The sequence below is a fragment of the Gracilinanus agilis genome, chromosome 5 (assembly GCF_016433145.1).
Source record: "Gracilinanus agilis isolate LMUSP501 chromosome 5, AgileGrace, whole genome shotgun sequence".
Taxonomy (NCBI): domain Eukaryota; kingdom Metazoa; phylum Chordata; class Mammalia; order Didelphimorphia; family Didelphidae; genus Gracilinanus; species Gracilinanus agilis.
The window spans coordinates 164,341,520-164,358,393 of NC_058134.1; positions in this window are offsets into that span (position 1 = coordinate 164,341,520).

Genomic DNA, 16,874 nt, shown 5'->3' on the forward strand with positions numbered 1-16,874 from the left:
ATTAGGCCCAGGTTCTTCATCTGTTAAGTGAGGAGTTTAGACAGAATGACTTCTAAGGTTTTTTCTTGCTTTAAATCTATGATCCCATGGCTGTCTCCTTGAATTTTATATAGTAAACTTCAGAAATTCTACTCTAGTTTTTGTGGTAAATACAAATAAAAAAAATGCATATAGCCCCTATCTTTAGACTGATTCTCTCCTCTACACATCCCATTTCTGCCATCCCCTCTCACAGGAGGAAGGAAATTTATTGGCTCAAGTTTTCACTTCATTTTCTGCTACCACCATCCCCATCATCCAATTTTTGCTTAGATTTACACTTGGCAGTATGGTTGGGATGAATCTGGCTCAGAACTATGCTTTTCCAAACTTGGCCCCAAAAGCCTGAAGATATTAAGAGATTCAGATGCCAAAGGGGGAAAAACCCTGGCTTTTCATGCCAACTCCAGTACTGATATTTTGATCAAAACCTTGAGGATACCTTTTGCCATTCAAGCAGAAAGCTCCTCATTTAATCTATGTTGATTGGCTAATTTTCTTCATTTTAAAATACACAGAACTGTTTTTAAGCTACAGTGTAGCCATACTACTTGGACCCTTCAGACCCTTCTACCTACTTAAGAGATTCTGCTTTTTTGAAGCATGAAGTTGATTAGGAAAAATTGTTTTTAGATAATGATCTTTCTCTTTGTTTCTTTAATTAGGAATTCCTGGTGGACATTAGAACATCAAGATTAAGCTCAGAAATCAACTCTTGAAAAATAGTCACTTCCTCCAAAGAACTTTCACTGGGTTTTATACCTCTGATAAGGGTCTTTATTTTCAGAGACAGGAGGGGTGGGGAGAGGGGAGAAGAGATTCTGGATCTAATACAATAGTTCAAGAAATTCTGGAAAAGAAAAACTGAACGAAGTTGATGCCTTCATTATAACTCAGAATCTTAGAAAGGTGTCTAGAGCCTAGAGTCACACAGCCAATATATGTCAGAAATGGCACTTTTACCATCTCGAAAACCATTTTTTAATGACTGTGCCATGTTTCCTCTTATTTGTTAACACTTGTTTAACATAGGAGAAGCCAGTACCCTATTAATTCAGGTTCAGAGTTGGGACCAAATGAGGAAATTTTTAAATGACTGGAGATTTAACAAAATAAGGTTTTATGAAGAAAACAATGAAAAAAGGTAACACAGCAAGCTTTTGCAACAAGGATATGGTGGCACTTAGTTTTTGAAGATGAGACTGCACACACACACACCATGTGCCTTATCACATCTAGAAATGTCTGATTAGCAGAGTGATTGTCTGGTACTTCAGAAATCCATTAAGTTTGAGAAGTCTAGATCCCATGGGAATGAGATTTTTTTTTAATTGTTGCACTAATTAAGTTAGTAGATTATTAGATGTTATGTTCAATTAATCTAATATAATATGAAATATTATATTAGTAGAATATGATTAGGATATGATATTAATATTAATTATTTGCTCCAATATAGCATTTGTATTTAGGAGAAATATAGTGAATAGGTTACAGGATATAGTCTGTAAAGTCTGAGTTCAAATCCTGTCTCAATCATTTATTAGCTATTTAACCTTGGGCAAGTTACTTAACCTCTCTTATGCTCAGTTTTTTCACCTTTTAAGTAGAGATAATAAACGAAACTCCCTCACAGATTTCTTAGGAGGATCAAATGAGCTAACATATGTGAAGTGTTTTGCACACCTTAAAGTGCTACATGAATGCTAGGTATCATCATTATCATTATTATATTTTTAAGTATTATTATTCTCATTTTAATGATGAGGAGACTGAGGATCAGAAAATGGAGTGGCTTGTCTACAGTTAGGATATAATAAAACAATCATTCAAATGCTGGTCTTCTGATTTAATCTACTTATAATTGTTTTAAAGATCAGCACAATCTCTCTGTCTGTCTGTCTGTCTTTCTCTCTTTCTTTCCCTCTCTCTCTGGCTCTCTCTCTCACCACCACCCCCCTTCTTTTATTCTTTCTTGCACACACATACACAAACTTACACACACACACACACACACACACACACACACACACACTTACAGAGTTTCTGATTTATGAGATTGATCTCTGACCTGCCATATGTTCAGGATGATTCTCTTATAGGTCAAAGGAATATATAAAGGGAAAAAGAATGATATATGTCAAGAACTATTCCAAATATAATATGCATTATTTCAACCATTATTGTGGTGGTTTCTATAACTGAGAGGCTCCCAAATTAATCCTAAACTACTAAACAACATAAATGAATTTAGATCTTCAAAGGTTTTTGCTTGCATTGTTTCATTTGACTTTCATGGATTTTCTGTGAGGTAGGTGCCATTTTAAATGTTCACTTTACAGATGTGGAAACTGAAGCTTAGAGAAGTTCAGTGAATTTCTTACAACCCCACAAGTATCTGGCCATTGTGATAGGATTTGAAATGGGGTCTCCTGAGTCTAATTTCAGGCTTTTTACACTAAGCTATAGGTTGCCCTCCACTATAGCTGGTTCGACCCATAACTAAAGAGGGGCCTACTACATTCCTGACAAGAAATCAACTAGCTTGTGCTCAAACAACATAGTAAGAGAATTCAAAATGTAGCCCCTTCAACTTTGGGTCAACTCTAATTGTCAGGGTATTTTCTACCCTTTATAGTGAGTGGAAATCTAGTTCCTTTTATCTTCTTCTCCTAGTTGTTACCCCAAGAGCCACGCAGAGCCAGTCTAACCCCTCCTCTGCATGATAGTCCTTTAACTACTGAAAGATATCTGTCGCTTCCTTCAATTTGTTCCTCTACATTGGGGGACAGACATAGGATGCAGCCATAGAGGAAAAGGCTGTGACCATGAACTTAGAAGCTCTGAGCATGAACAAGCTACTTGACTGCTTCCTCTGAGCCTCGATTTCCTTATTAGTGAGGGGCAAACTTTTTAAAGAGGGGGCCAAAGGAAAGGAAATGCTCCTCTGTCAGTCTGTTTCTAAGGCAACTCTTTGGAAGTTTCATTGTATTGTATCCTACTCATTGTATTCTTCAGATTGGAAATAATGTTGCAGGAACATTTCAGGAGACCTGCATCTGGCCTGTGGCCCGTAGTTTGCCCATCTCTGGAAAGAACTTTCACAGACCCAAATAAAGTACTGTGCTGTGGTCAGCTTATTTTGATGTTGACAGATATATATGGTAAAGTCAAGCATATGGACTAGGAGAGAGAAATAACATTTCTTTGCCAATTTCCTTAGCATTTTATTCTTTTCCCCCTTTATTGTTGTTCTTCATTTGATTCATCAACATGACCCAATGGAGATCTTATGGATTTCCTAGTCCATCAGTCAACAAACATTTATTGCACACCTCCTGGGTGTCCAACACCATGCTAAGCCACAAGATTCTTGGGAAGGTTCTTTTATAGAGCTCCAGGAAATGGGTTTGGGGGATGTGATAAAGAAATTAAATCTAAAGATGGGCAAGGTAGATTTAATTTCATTAACCAGAAGAGAGAGCTCAGCTGACTGAGGTCTCTTTTTAAAGGGTCCTCTTTTGCGTCACTTCCTGTGTCCTCCTCTCAGTTTACGTGTCCAATCACAACAGAGACTTTTCTTAGGACTGCCCATGAGGCAGTCAGTAAATTCTGATTTGTTTCTCTAGCACACGTGGGTTACAGACCACCCAAGTTGTAGGTTAAATGGAGATATTTTCACCTTTGGTGATTAAATCTAAATATGGACAAGAGAGATTTAATTTCATTATCACAGGGAGTTAGTAAAGTATTGCTAAGGAGTTGAATGGGAGTTTTAAAAATGGCTCAGAACCAGACACAGGGAATTAAAATAAAAGTTTTAACCTCAGCCCAGAAGTCCTCTGCCTCCCTGGCTTACTGATTCCTTGAACTGTAGTTCTAATTAAAGTATTGGAGGCCTGCCCAGTGCAGAGAGACTTTCTAGTCCTTCTACCCTAGCAGAGAGGATTTGAGATGGCCAGAAGTTACTGATAAAGAGAATATTAGTGAGTGTGAGCATAGCAGACACATCCAATCAATCGGAACATTATCAGCAACAAATCAGAGATCATTAAAGGGAACCTCAGCAGAGAGCAGTGGAGAGAAGTATAATTAAGCAACATTGCACAACAGTGACATAACTGTAACTTAATCTAGCTTGTGTCTTAACCTCATACATATACATACAGATGCATATAAAGACTATGTATCATATATTTTGGGAGTATTACATATTATAGGGAATGTATTATATATTAAGGAATATATTATGTATCAAAATGTATTATATTAATAGGGAATATATGTTAAAATATATTACATTTTATAAAATATATTTTATTTTTATTATATTATTTCANATATATTTTGGGAGTATTACATATTATAGGGAATGTATTATATATTAAGGAATACATTATGTATCAAAATGTATTATATTAATAGGGAATATATGTTAAAATATATTACATTATATAAAATATATTTTATTTCTATTATATTATTTCATATTATATTTTTATTATACATAATAAAATATATTATGTGTATTATATATAATATATCTTTATATTATATGTAAAAATTATTTTATATAAAATAAATATAAATACAAATATTTATGTATACATTAGAGATATAATACATATCTGTATGTATCATATATAATATAAATTATTAATATATCATATGCTATACAATAAATATATAATATCAATACCTATCCACATATACATACATGTGCCTGCATATTTTTGTGTGTGTGTGTGTGTGTGCTCCCCTCCTGGTGGCATTATTATATAGGCATATTAGGGGAACCTTCTCTCACCTCTTTATTTGCCCTGCTGTTTAACTCAGAACCTTCTATTTCCACTATGATGCCTTCTGGCCAGATCATAGGACTGAGCCTAGCCCTGGGGCTTTGTGATCTCTCCTCTTGGTGGGTGGTAACCAGAGAGGGTTTAGATGTAGGAAGGTCTTTCTGAGAATCCACATGAAAGCGGAAGATGTGCCCCAGGTTTTACATTTGTAAAATGGGAATACTTGAATGGGAATACGTTGCTTTTATTGAGGCCAAATAGTATAATACATGTAAAGCACTTTATAAACTAGAAGTTACTCTGTAAATGTCAGTGATTATTATTAGTGATTCCACTGATCCCCATCTCTATAAGCTATAAAGAATGAATTGTCTTCCTACTAATTTGAAAGACTTTACAAACCACAGAAAGGTCATTCAGTCCTGGAAGCAGGTTTTATTTGCTTCCTTTTACTAGAAAAACAGACAGCCTTGTTTTTTCAGAAAATAAATACGTTGTCCTAACATCTGACTTTAAATGAAGAAGGAAGAAGAAAAAAATCAGATTAGTTGCAAATTGACAGAAAATATTTCTTCTAATTATCTGATTCCCTGAAACATACATTTTAGAAGTTACTATGATGAATGGCATTTAAAAAATACTGTTATGTACTGTAGAAAGTTCCAAAAATATTTTTTCTTTAAAATATTTTAGTTTGGATACATAATTTGCTTCATAAATCTTCAGAAAATATTTTTAGCCTTACTATATAATACCTATTGCCCTTTAATTTCTTTTTATTTGTGCTGAAAATAATGGTATTATTATACTAAGAAATGGAAGATATTATTTGCACAATGTCCAAAATATGAATTCCATTGCCACTCAAATTTGAGAAATGCAAATTACTTTATTAAATCACCTCATTATGATAATAAAGGCTTTTAATTAATAGAAATAAAACAAAACAAATGTGGTTGAATAAGAAGTCTTATTTATTTAAAGCATTACAGAGGGCAGCTGGGTAGCTCAGTGGATTGAGAGTCAGGCCTAGAGACGGGAAGTCCTAGGTTCAAATCCGGCCTCAGCCACTTCCCAGTTGTGTGACCCTGGGCAAGTTCCTTGACCCCCACTGCCCACCCTTACCACTCTTCCACCAAGGAGCCAATACACAGAAGTTAAGGGTTTAAAAAAATAAAATAAAATAGTAAAAAATATGTTTAAATCATTACTTCAAGATATTGAACAATGGCCAAATGGAATTTGAGAAAGTTTCAGATTCACTATGTCAAAGATACGTGATCAATTGCATAATGTTAAAGACATTAATTTTCAAATAATTTATTTTATGAAATAGATATTTAAGCAAAATTATCTACTTACATTAAACACCTAATGATAAATCCTAACAAAAGAAAGTATGATTTTTTTATTTTTATAAAAATACATACAGATTTTAAGCTCATTTTGGTTTATTCAACAGAATAAGTCAATGAAAAATTGCTCTTTATCCTTAGATTGTACAAAATGACCCTAGTCTCTGATAGCTGAGGTTTCATCTCAGGTTACCCACAACCAGCTTATCATGGCACTTCTTAGGTAGATTCAATTCATATCATATATTAACTGATCTTCCCCTACTGAAAATGGAACTTAGACCCTGGTGCTCTTTTAGGCAAGCTTTTCCTTTATCTTATTGGTAGAGGATTATATGACTTCTAAAGTTTTTGTTTTTGTTTTTTAGGTAATTATCTATGATTTTTAAATGCCTCAGTTACCTCAAAAAGAAGGATTCTTTTTAAGACTATTAGTTTCTGTGTTTATATTTTTCAGTGATTCAGATGAGAACATAAATGACATACTTATCAAATTATATGTTAGGATCAATAAAAGGTTATTCAGAGCGAGGGTGCAACAGACACATCTCTGGACTTGGAGTCCTGAAGAAATCTTCCAGAGTTCAAATCTAGCCTCAGATCCTTATCAGCTGTGTGATCCTGAGGAAGTTACTTAATTCTGTTTACCTCAGTTTCCTTATCTATAAAATATATTAGAGAAGAAAATGGCAAATAATTCCTGTATCTTTGCCAAGAAAATCTCAAATAGAGTCACAAAGTGGTGGACCTTATTGGAAACAACTGAATAACAAAGATAAATTAAACAAAAGCTTTAGATAACAAGATGAAATATAACAAGAACAAATGTAAAATCTTTGACATGGATTCCATAAAGTAAGTACACATATATAGGACTGGGGAAATGTAATCCAAAAAGAGTTCACATGGATGACAAGCCAATTATGAACATGCTATCTCCTATTATTCCTATCTATTAGCAAACTTGTTCTATTATAGATATGACTATTTATAATCCATTTGCATTTCTGTTGTATGATCTTTCATGACATCTTTACCTGGATTAAAAAGCAAAGTATGAAGGCAGCAGTCACTCAGTACACTGTGTTTGAAACATTTTAGGTTAATTTTGTAATACGTAACATGAGTTTGCTCCATATTAAAATGTTTGTTAGTTTTATAGGACTTGTCTTGGTCTCTACCACTATATATGTGTGTTGCCATTAAAGGGAGAGACTGAGACTAAAAAAATATAGGATGCTGCCTACTCTTGGGAATACTTCAAGGTTACATACATGAAAGGACAAAATACTACATCTTGTAGCTCTAAGAGATTATTTTTACATCTCAACTGTTTTCAGAGGACCTATAGTAAAGGTTAGTAATATGCCATCATATATTTACAGAATCACAGAATTTGGGGGTTGGAAGGTATCCCAGAAGCCATTTATTCCAATCAGTACCTCAACAAAAACCTCTCACACAACATGCAACATTTATTCATCAAAACTAGGTGTGAAGAACATAAGTAGGGAGGAAAAAGAGGGACAGATAAAGCATGGATCACAAAATGTTGGAAAATTATTATTAAAATTCTATCTACATGTAATTTGGAAGAAATATGAAATAAAAATAATGAAGAAAAAAAACCAAGAATGCAAGTGAAGGGTACTTACTGTGGTTCAACATTCCCATTTTTGGATAGTTCAGTTTATTAGAAAATTTCTTCTTACTTCAAACCTAAATTTGCCAGTATAAATCCTACTCACTGTTCAAATACAGGAAAACAAATTCATTTGAATTTGGAAAATTTGAAAAAAGCCTAGCTAACAAGTTTATTTCATGTGCATATGTGAATGGAAAAATTCTATATTTGAGAAACTATAATTGATAATTTAATAATTTAAAAATTATATAAATTTTCATATTTTGTCATCTTTTTCCTGAAAATACTGAGTAATAAATGTTATTGTTATAATATAGTAAAAGAAAAGAGGAGATAAAATGGAAACTACTGTGAAATTATAATGATTAAGCTTAGTCCTGGAGAAAAGTTGTGAAAATGTACTCCCACCCTTCTGAACTTGTCACCCCCAAAACAACCACAACAACAATAACAAACTTCTAGTGACTCCCTCTTACCACCCCTGTCAAACATAAAGACTTCTGGCATTTAAGACTTGGTCCATTCTTCTTAATTTAAGTAACAGCACACTTTATTCCCCTCTACAAATGGCTGCAATTCAAAAATTCAGGCACTCACTTTTTCCTTGCACAAAACACTCCATCTTCTGTTTCTGACCCTTTGCCTTTCCATCTTTGTTTTGAATATCCTTCCTCCTCACCTCTGCCTCTAGACATCCCTGGCTTCTTTAAAGATGGCTCAAATGCTACCTTCTATTGGAGATCTTCTCAGTCTTCTCTAAGTCTTCTCTTCTAGTGTTATTATCCTTTTACTGTGTATCTGCCAAGTCTTCACTTGCATATTGTGTATTTTGATGTAGTCTCCCTAGTTAGCATGAGTAGAGAGCCTTTTGGTATCTTTGCCTCCTCCTTAAAGAGCTGAGTGCCAGGAAAATAGAAACCATTTAAATATTTATTGTTTTTTTTTCCTTTCTTTTTTTTTATTCTTTGTTATGTAAACTGAATCTTCAAAACTTCTTTCTGGGATCTATCCTTATCCTGAAGATGCATTAATCAATGCCCCGGAGGCATAAGAAGGCAGGGTTAGTGAGTGCTCAGAAAAAGATCCTGTCCTTTTGGCTTTTTGTTTACTCCTTTCCAAAGAGAAAGATCTGGAACTTTATCTGGAGCTTATTATGCTAGAGACCAAAGAATTTCCAGTGATGTAGGTACTGAGTCTCTCTATAGGTGGAGATATCATCCCTACCCCACAAAGTGTATTGTCTGGTAGACCCATATTCTCTTCTCTAGCTTCTTTGATTACTGTTTGCTATCAATTTGGATAAAATAGTTTTGTATGGTTATATTTATGAGTCTACTATTCTCTTTGAGGAAAGCAAATAACTTGAATTTTAGACATTTTTATCATTTGCATGACCCTAAGTTTTCCAATATCAAAGACTCTTCTCTTCTTTTTTTCTCTCTCTTTTCTTCTCCTCTCCTCTCCTCTGCTCTTCCCTTCTAGTTCCCCTCTATAGTCCTTTTGAAATTGTGCTCAATGAATTGGTATCCTTACCAACAATAGTTTGGTCAAAAGTAATTAATATAGAAAAAAATTCTTTGGAACCATTTTGTTATCCATATTTCTAAAAGCAGAGTTTATAATTTTAAAAGCAAAAGCTAAATCAGACATTGGAAGGGAAAAAAAAAAAACTTATGTCAATGAAAATGTTAAAAAAAAAAGTCTAAAGTTCAAGTTACTTTTAAACTTAGATTCCACAGAGAACTAGACAAGACTGCCTGTGACAAGGTTAGTAGTTTTACTGATTGCTTTAGGGCAACATAAATGAAAAATTGTGCCTTGTGTAGATAGTAATATACTGTGCTTGACTGAACTTTGCACTGTCATCTGTTTCCCTGTCTCCCCCAGTTTCAAATTATCCAGACCCTTACCCTAACTGTCAGACTTTCTCCTAATCATGACAGCCTGTTTAAAATCCTTCTATATAACACTGACATATGACTTTTGGCCCAATAACTCAGAGGAAACAGAGTTATTGCAGGTGTAGACAAGAAATCTCAAAAATTGTTGACATTCAATTAAATGCCCATGGAAAGTAGTAGTAGTTGATCATGAACACAGGGCCTGGCATTGTTGCTGAGTGAATTCAGGTACTGTTTCCATTGGAAATAAACGTGAATATTGTTGATTTTTTAGATGGTGAATGTCAACAACAAACCAGAAGGGGTCAAATTACATTTCTGCTAAAATGAGAATTTCATCACATGCTGGTGACAAAGGACAATTGTTAATGTAAAAGCATAACTTTCATGAATGGAATTTTTTTCAATACTGTCGACGTGAAATCTAGAAGCCCCCAAACTTGTAGCCTAGAAAGATTTAAGTGACCCCAAGTCTACTTAGCTCCAAGGAGATAGCCTCAGGCTTGGATCCATCACAAGAGAGTTCTTCCCTGAGGAAAGGCCAAACCCAAGCCTGGTGACTTTTCCTTTCTCCAGAAGCCTCTCCAGTATACCACACCCTCCTTTCTGAGGATCAAACTGGGGGCCTTCAGCTTAAGAGATTGAAATGCTGCCTACTGCAACAAAGGGTCCCAAAGATCCAAGCCTGAGGCTATCACCTTCAAGCTAAGTAGACTTGGAGTCACTTAAATCTTTCTAGACAATGAGTTTGGGGGTTTCTAGATTCCATGTCAACAAGGAAAAGTGTAATAGAACTTTTCTTTCCATTAGCACTTTGAATAATTTGCTAATTTAATCTTCTTATTGACACAAATTAATTCTGTAAAAAGAAAGTCATTCGATTATTCATTTCTTCGAAAATGTATACTGTATGTCAAATAGGTGTGAAGCAGCTTGATGGTCACAAAAATGGATGTCTCGTTCAATGCCCTCGAGGTATGTATAATTAGCAACCCATTTTTTTTTTTTTTAGTTTTCATTTTTTATTAACTTTTAAATGATATATAGACACTATTTTTGACAAGGGTTTTCTTACATTTCTTACATCTTCAGATTATTCCCCACCCCCTACATCCTCAATCCTCTCCAAGGTACTAAGTAACCTGATATGGGTTATATCAGTGCTTCTATGTAATAAGTATTTCCATCTTCTGCATACCATGACATATAGCACATATATAAGAAAAGAAACTCATGAAGGAAATAAAGTGAAGGATGGGTGCTTTGTTCTACAGTCAGATTCCAGTAACTGATCTGTTGTTTTTTTTTTATCATGAGTTCCTCAGCGTTACCTTGGAACTTTGATTTGCTAATAATAGATGTCCTTCACAGTTAACCATCATATAATATTTCTGTTACTGTATATATTCTTCCCCTGGTTCTGATGCTCACTTCACTTTACTTCAGTTCAAATAAAACTTTCCATGTTGTTGTTTTTTTTTTCCTGAACTCATTGTGTTCATTATTTCTTATGGTTTAATAGATTTCCATTACAACCAATAGGCCACAGCTTGTTCAGCCGTTCCCCAATCGATGTGCAAGCCTTCAGTTTTTGATTCTTTGCCACTACAAAGAGAGTTGCTAAAATATTTTTTTTGCACGAATAGGCCCTTTTGTACTGTTTCTGATCTCATTGGATATTGTATAGCAACAACATCAGCAAAATTAAAGAAGTAATTAAAAATTCATCTTCATGGTTTTCCAGCATTTTGTTTCTATAGTCTACTTTTTAATTTGCATTTTTATTCTGAATTTAACAGCTTGGTATATATAAATGAACTGAAAAATAATTATACACAAAACTACACAATGTGCATATATGCAATTCTTTCTGACATTACTATTGTTCCCCTCCATGGATTATTTTCAAAACATACTTCAATAACTTCCCTTGCCCTTCTCCTATCACTTCTTTTATTCCTTTCCCCCTGCCATTTTTCCAACCTGCCACCCCCAAAAGAAAAGAGAAAAAATAAAGTCTTTCTAACAAATATGCATGGTCAAGCCAAAAAAAGAAAAATCCAATGTTGGCTTTTTTTCTGAAAATATGTTTTAGTTATCATGCTAAATTTCTTCTTAGTCAAGAATACATAGAATGCTTTCTCAGCCATCTAGTGGAATCTGCTTTGTCATTGTGTAAATCAGAATTCTCATATCTTTCAAAATTGTTTTTCATTATAATGTTATCTTTGTATCAATTGTTCTGGTTCTGCTCACTTTACCATGAATCAATGTCATTTTTGGTAATACATTGTAACTTACATTCACCATGCATTTCTCCATTGAATTTTGGGTCACTTGACATTTTGATTTTTGGAAAATTGTGACTTTCTGAGATTTGTAAGTAATATAGCATAATTGAGAGAATATTAGTGTAGGAACGATGGAAAAAAGGACATTTTGAAACTTTGTCAATTGTTTTTCAATTTTACCCAGGGGAAAAATAAGGATAGGAACGTTGCAAAAGGAAAATATTGATATATCTTTTGACCTAATCTGCCTCAGAAAGATAATCTTTTTCAGGGTTATAGAAATAATCACTGTGGAGTCTTCTATATGTGTAATAAATTCAATTTTTGGTCAAGAAAATGGTCCTAAGAAATTTTTTATCAGATTGTTTTCAGACATTTTTTAGCAAATGCTTCAATAAATTTCACAAAAGCTTCTCAATTAGAATACTTTAAAACTAAGTTAAAGGACATCTAATGATATTAATTCTTATATTATGAAGTTTTTTGGGAAAGAAGTGAATCTAATTATTTGATGAGAGTGCTTGATTAAATTATAAGATTTGTTTCTAATTTCATTTTCATTATAAAGTAATACTTGTTTCTAAAAGATTTTTTAAAATACATTTGATTTCTCAGTTCAGATAATAACATTACAAAATATATAGTTATTTTGAAGCTTACATCTTAAAATTATATTCATCATTAGTGAGCAAGGAATAATTAAACTATCAACTTTAAAAATTACCTATTTAAGAATTTATTTTTAGTCATTCAGAACCTTCACCATAGATGAAACCCCTCTCATGCAGCTTTTTGTCTTTCTGATAATGGATGTTTGAAACTTGGTATCTTTATTAAAACAACAACAACAACAAATAGAGTTCCCTGATCAACTGACCAGTGAAATATCTGAAAGAAGGAAGCTGAGAGATTAGCAAATCTCCAAGGAGGGTTTAATAATCACATCTCTGATCCTTTGCAGCAATTATTCTACATACATTGCACTAGATGATGGAATTTTTTTGATAGGAAGGTAGGCACTGAAGCATTCTTCATGTGGGGATTTAGAAATGAAAGGGATTTTAGAAAATGCCACACTAATCTACTCATTCTCTCCCTCTCACATTGACATAGTAAAGTTATTCAGATATAAAAATCATAAGCTCCAAGATGCATATAGAGTTGGAAGGAACAGTAGAAGCCAGATAGTTCAACTCTTCATTTTGAAAAAGTAAGTTAACTGAGACCTAAAAAAGTTTAATGACTTCCCCAAGGTCACAAAGTTACTAAGCAGAAAAAGTAGGATTTGTATTTGGTTCTTCCAACTGTAGGGCAGCTCTAGGTGGCACAGTGGAAAGAGTGCTGGTCCTCTAATCAGGAAAATGGGAATTCAAATCTGGCCTCACTGACTTACTAACTATATGACCTTAGACAGGTCATTTAACCCTGTTTTGACTCACTTTTCTCATCTGTAATGTTCCAGGTTCCTTGCCATAGAAATCCCAGATGGGGTCACAATGAGCCTACTACCACTAATTGCCTAAATAAAAACAATCTCTAACAGCAAATCCACTGAGGTCTTCTGTTCTAAAATCTAAGTCTCTTACAACCATATGATAATATATAAAATATATTTAAGGTTTACTAATTATTCAGCCATCCAATATATATTTAATATTTATACATGCACACATATATGTAGTTATATTTGTGTATATATATATGAAAATATATATATGAAGCATTAATGAAGTAAGAAAGATCTGGGTTACTGGCTTAATGACCTAGGACAAGTCACTTAACCTAGATGGGTTTCAGATCTTTAATCTTTAAAATGAGAGGTAGGCTCAATGATCTTTTGCTTCCATGTGTATAATAATTTGCTCCCCAGAACTCTCTTTCCCAGCTTCCCATGTTCCTTCTCATGTTACGTGCTAACATAGGGAGGATATAAGTTTTGTGTAGCTCTGTCCTCTCCCTCTATTTTCCCAGGAACACAGTTTGTGGAGGTGGGGTGAGTGTCAGGGAGGAGAATTTCACTCACGTGGTTTTACTCAGGTTTTTTTATACTTTTGCACTTCTATTTCTTCTACTTCAAGTGATTATTAATAAACTTTATAAAATATAATACTTGGAGTTATTAGATATTAATTTTAATCTTACATATGACCCTATAACCTGATGGCTTTTAAGGTTTCTTCAATTATTTATTTATGCACCTCAGTTTGGTTTCAGTGGATAGAGCACTGGGCCTAGAGTCAGGAAACCATGAGTTCAAATTTAGCCTCAGACCTTTACTAGCTATATGATTCTGTGTAAGTGTAAAAACAGGAAAATTAGGGTTTTATTGATTGAATATTAAAAGTTTTGGTTGCCAAGGAATTGATCCAATTCCTAATGAAAAACTTCAAGTCAAAATGGCTTTTATGGTAGTTTATTTACAATTAAGAAGAGAGAGTGAAAGTAAGGAAATCAGAGAGAGGATAGGGTAAGACAGCTAACTTAACACACTATGTAATTTGCTCTGGTTCCTAGCTCAACCCAGGCAGGGTTATTAGTCCTCAGCCAGAGAAGGCTCAGCTTTGAGCCAAGGGCCAAGGGCCAAGGGCCAAGGGCCAAGAGCCGGGGATGAATGAAGCAAAAATTTCAGGCACGAAGCCTCTCTTGAAAGGAGAGTTCCTTAAGAGAAATCCAGGAAGAGTCAGTCTTTATACTCACCACATGATAGTACAAAGGGAGAGATTTAAGAACAGTCTCACCAAGGTCTCAGGTTTCAGGTCCAGCAAGCAGCATCTCCAATTCGATCTCCAGCTCCAAGAAATGAACAAGAAACTGCACAACAGGAAGTTGTCTTTCCCTTTTAAAGGCACTCCTTTTGTGTCACTTCCTGTGCCTTCCTCTTAGTTTGTGTGTCCAATAACAACAAACACTTTGCTTAGGATTGCCCAGGGGGCAGTTAGTCTATTCTGATTCATCACCCACTTTTGTATATGTGGGTTACAGACCTCCCCACTTGAAAATTAAGTGGTGGTGTTTATACTTTTGGCGATTATATCTAAAAATGGGCAGTGTAGGTTTAATCTCATTATCACATAAGTCATTTCATCTTTTTCTGCCTCAGTTTCCTCATCTGTAAAATTTGGATAACAATAGCATCTACTTTTCAGGGTTGCTATGATACAATTAAATGATATATGTTGCACCCTTTACAAAACCCTAAAACTCTATATAAATGCCATCTGTTTATTATAGTTCCTATTCTTATTGTTATTAGCTAATATAACTGCTTATCTGTTGGTGTCACTATTACTATCTCACAGACCTACTTCTTATTTTAAACACAAGGAAAAGTCACATAAATCAATCAAATTTGATTGCTTAACTTTAGGGCTAAAGGTTTAGGGAAATCCTGAATTAGGGGGTCTTTAAACTCTGATTGCACTTTAACAATAAAGCAAACTAAATTTAGGGCCACTTTAATAAGAATAAAAATTAATCCAGTTATTTAAACGAGGGTTCAGCAAACTATGGCCTGAAGGCTAAAGGAGGACTGCCTATTTTTGAAGGGTCCATGCACCAGTAATGGCCTTAACAATTTTAAGTACAATAAAACTTTGTTTAAAAAAATAAATAAATAAACAAGTTTGGCCCACTGATAGGAGTTTGCTGAAACCTAGATAAGGCATAGATTCCTTTTGCTTCCCTCTCCCTTATCCCAAACAATCAAGTTCTAACACATTTTACCTCTAGATTTCTACCTACCAAGAATCATCTCTCACTAACTGCAATTGATTTTTTTTCCCCTTACAATTTTGTCAGTATTTTTCTGTTGTGAGGTGGCAAAATCTCTGGTTAGGCTCAATGTTGAAGCATCTATAAGGGCAAAGAAATCACTGATTCCTTTATCAAGCCCAGCCTCAACTGTCTTTAAATATTATATCCCACACAATGTTCAAACCAAGCAAATGGTTTCTTTTCATTGTTTATGGTATATATTTCAACTTTGAAAAAGTAATTTTAAAAAAATGCCTTGCTGGTGTGACCCTGAACAAGTCCCCTTAATTTCTTATTGATCTATGAAGGTCTTTCAGAATAACATAGAGGAGATTCTGACCTTGATGGGCTGACAGGAGTTTCTTCATCCTATAGTTCTCTATTCTATATCTATCTCTATCTCTATCCATATGGAAAATGTAGTGTTCCAGAAGATGTAGATACTGCCATAAAATCTTATTGTATCATAGGTTAAGATGGACACCTAGTCCTTTCATTTGATAGATGAAGAAACTGAGGTTCAGAAGTAGAGCCAAGAATGGTTTAAGTAGCAGAGATTGGTTCCTGGCTTGTCCAAATCCAGTGTTTTCTCCATTACAGATGACTTTTATGTTTTTAAAAATGCCACAGTTTTAAAAGTGAATAAATCACACTGGAATCACAACTTTGTGGCTTTAAAAAAGTACTTTTAAAAATTGATAAATCTTTATCTCCCTATAGATTTCTTTATTACATCACATGGTCATTTGGATAATACATATACCTTTGACCAATTAGGTAGTAAGGAAAATAAACCTCAAAACATTATTCTGGGTTTCATGATTAGAAGCCTTCTATTATAACTGTCATACTGCATCACTAAGCAAGCCCATAAAATCTCAAATTGTAAAGAACTCTTTTATTTTAATGAAACATTCTGATCCTGATGGACAGTTTAGAATTAAGCTTGATTTTAAGGTTGAATTAAATTATCTAGCTTTGACTTATTCACAACCTAGACTTTATCTGAACTTTATTTAATTTCCATTTGTCATACTTAGAAAAAATAAGAGAATAAATTACTAAAAATACAACATTCCATTTGGATAAAG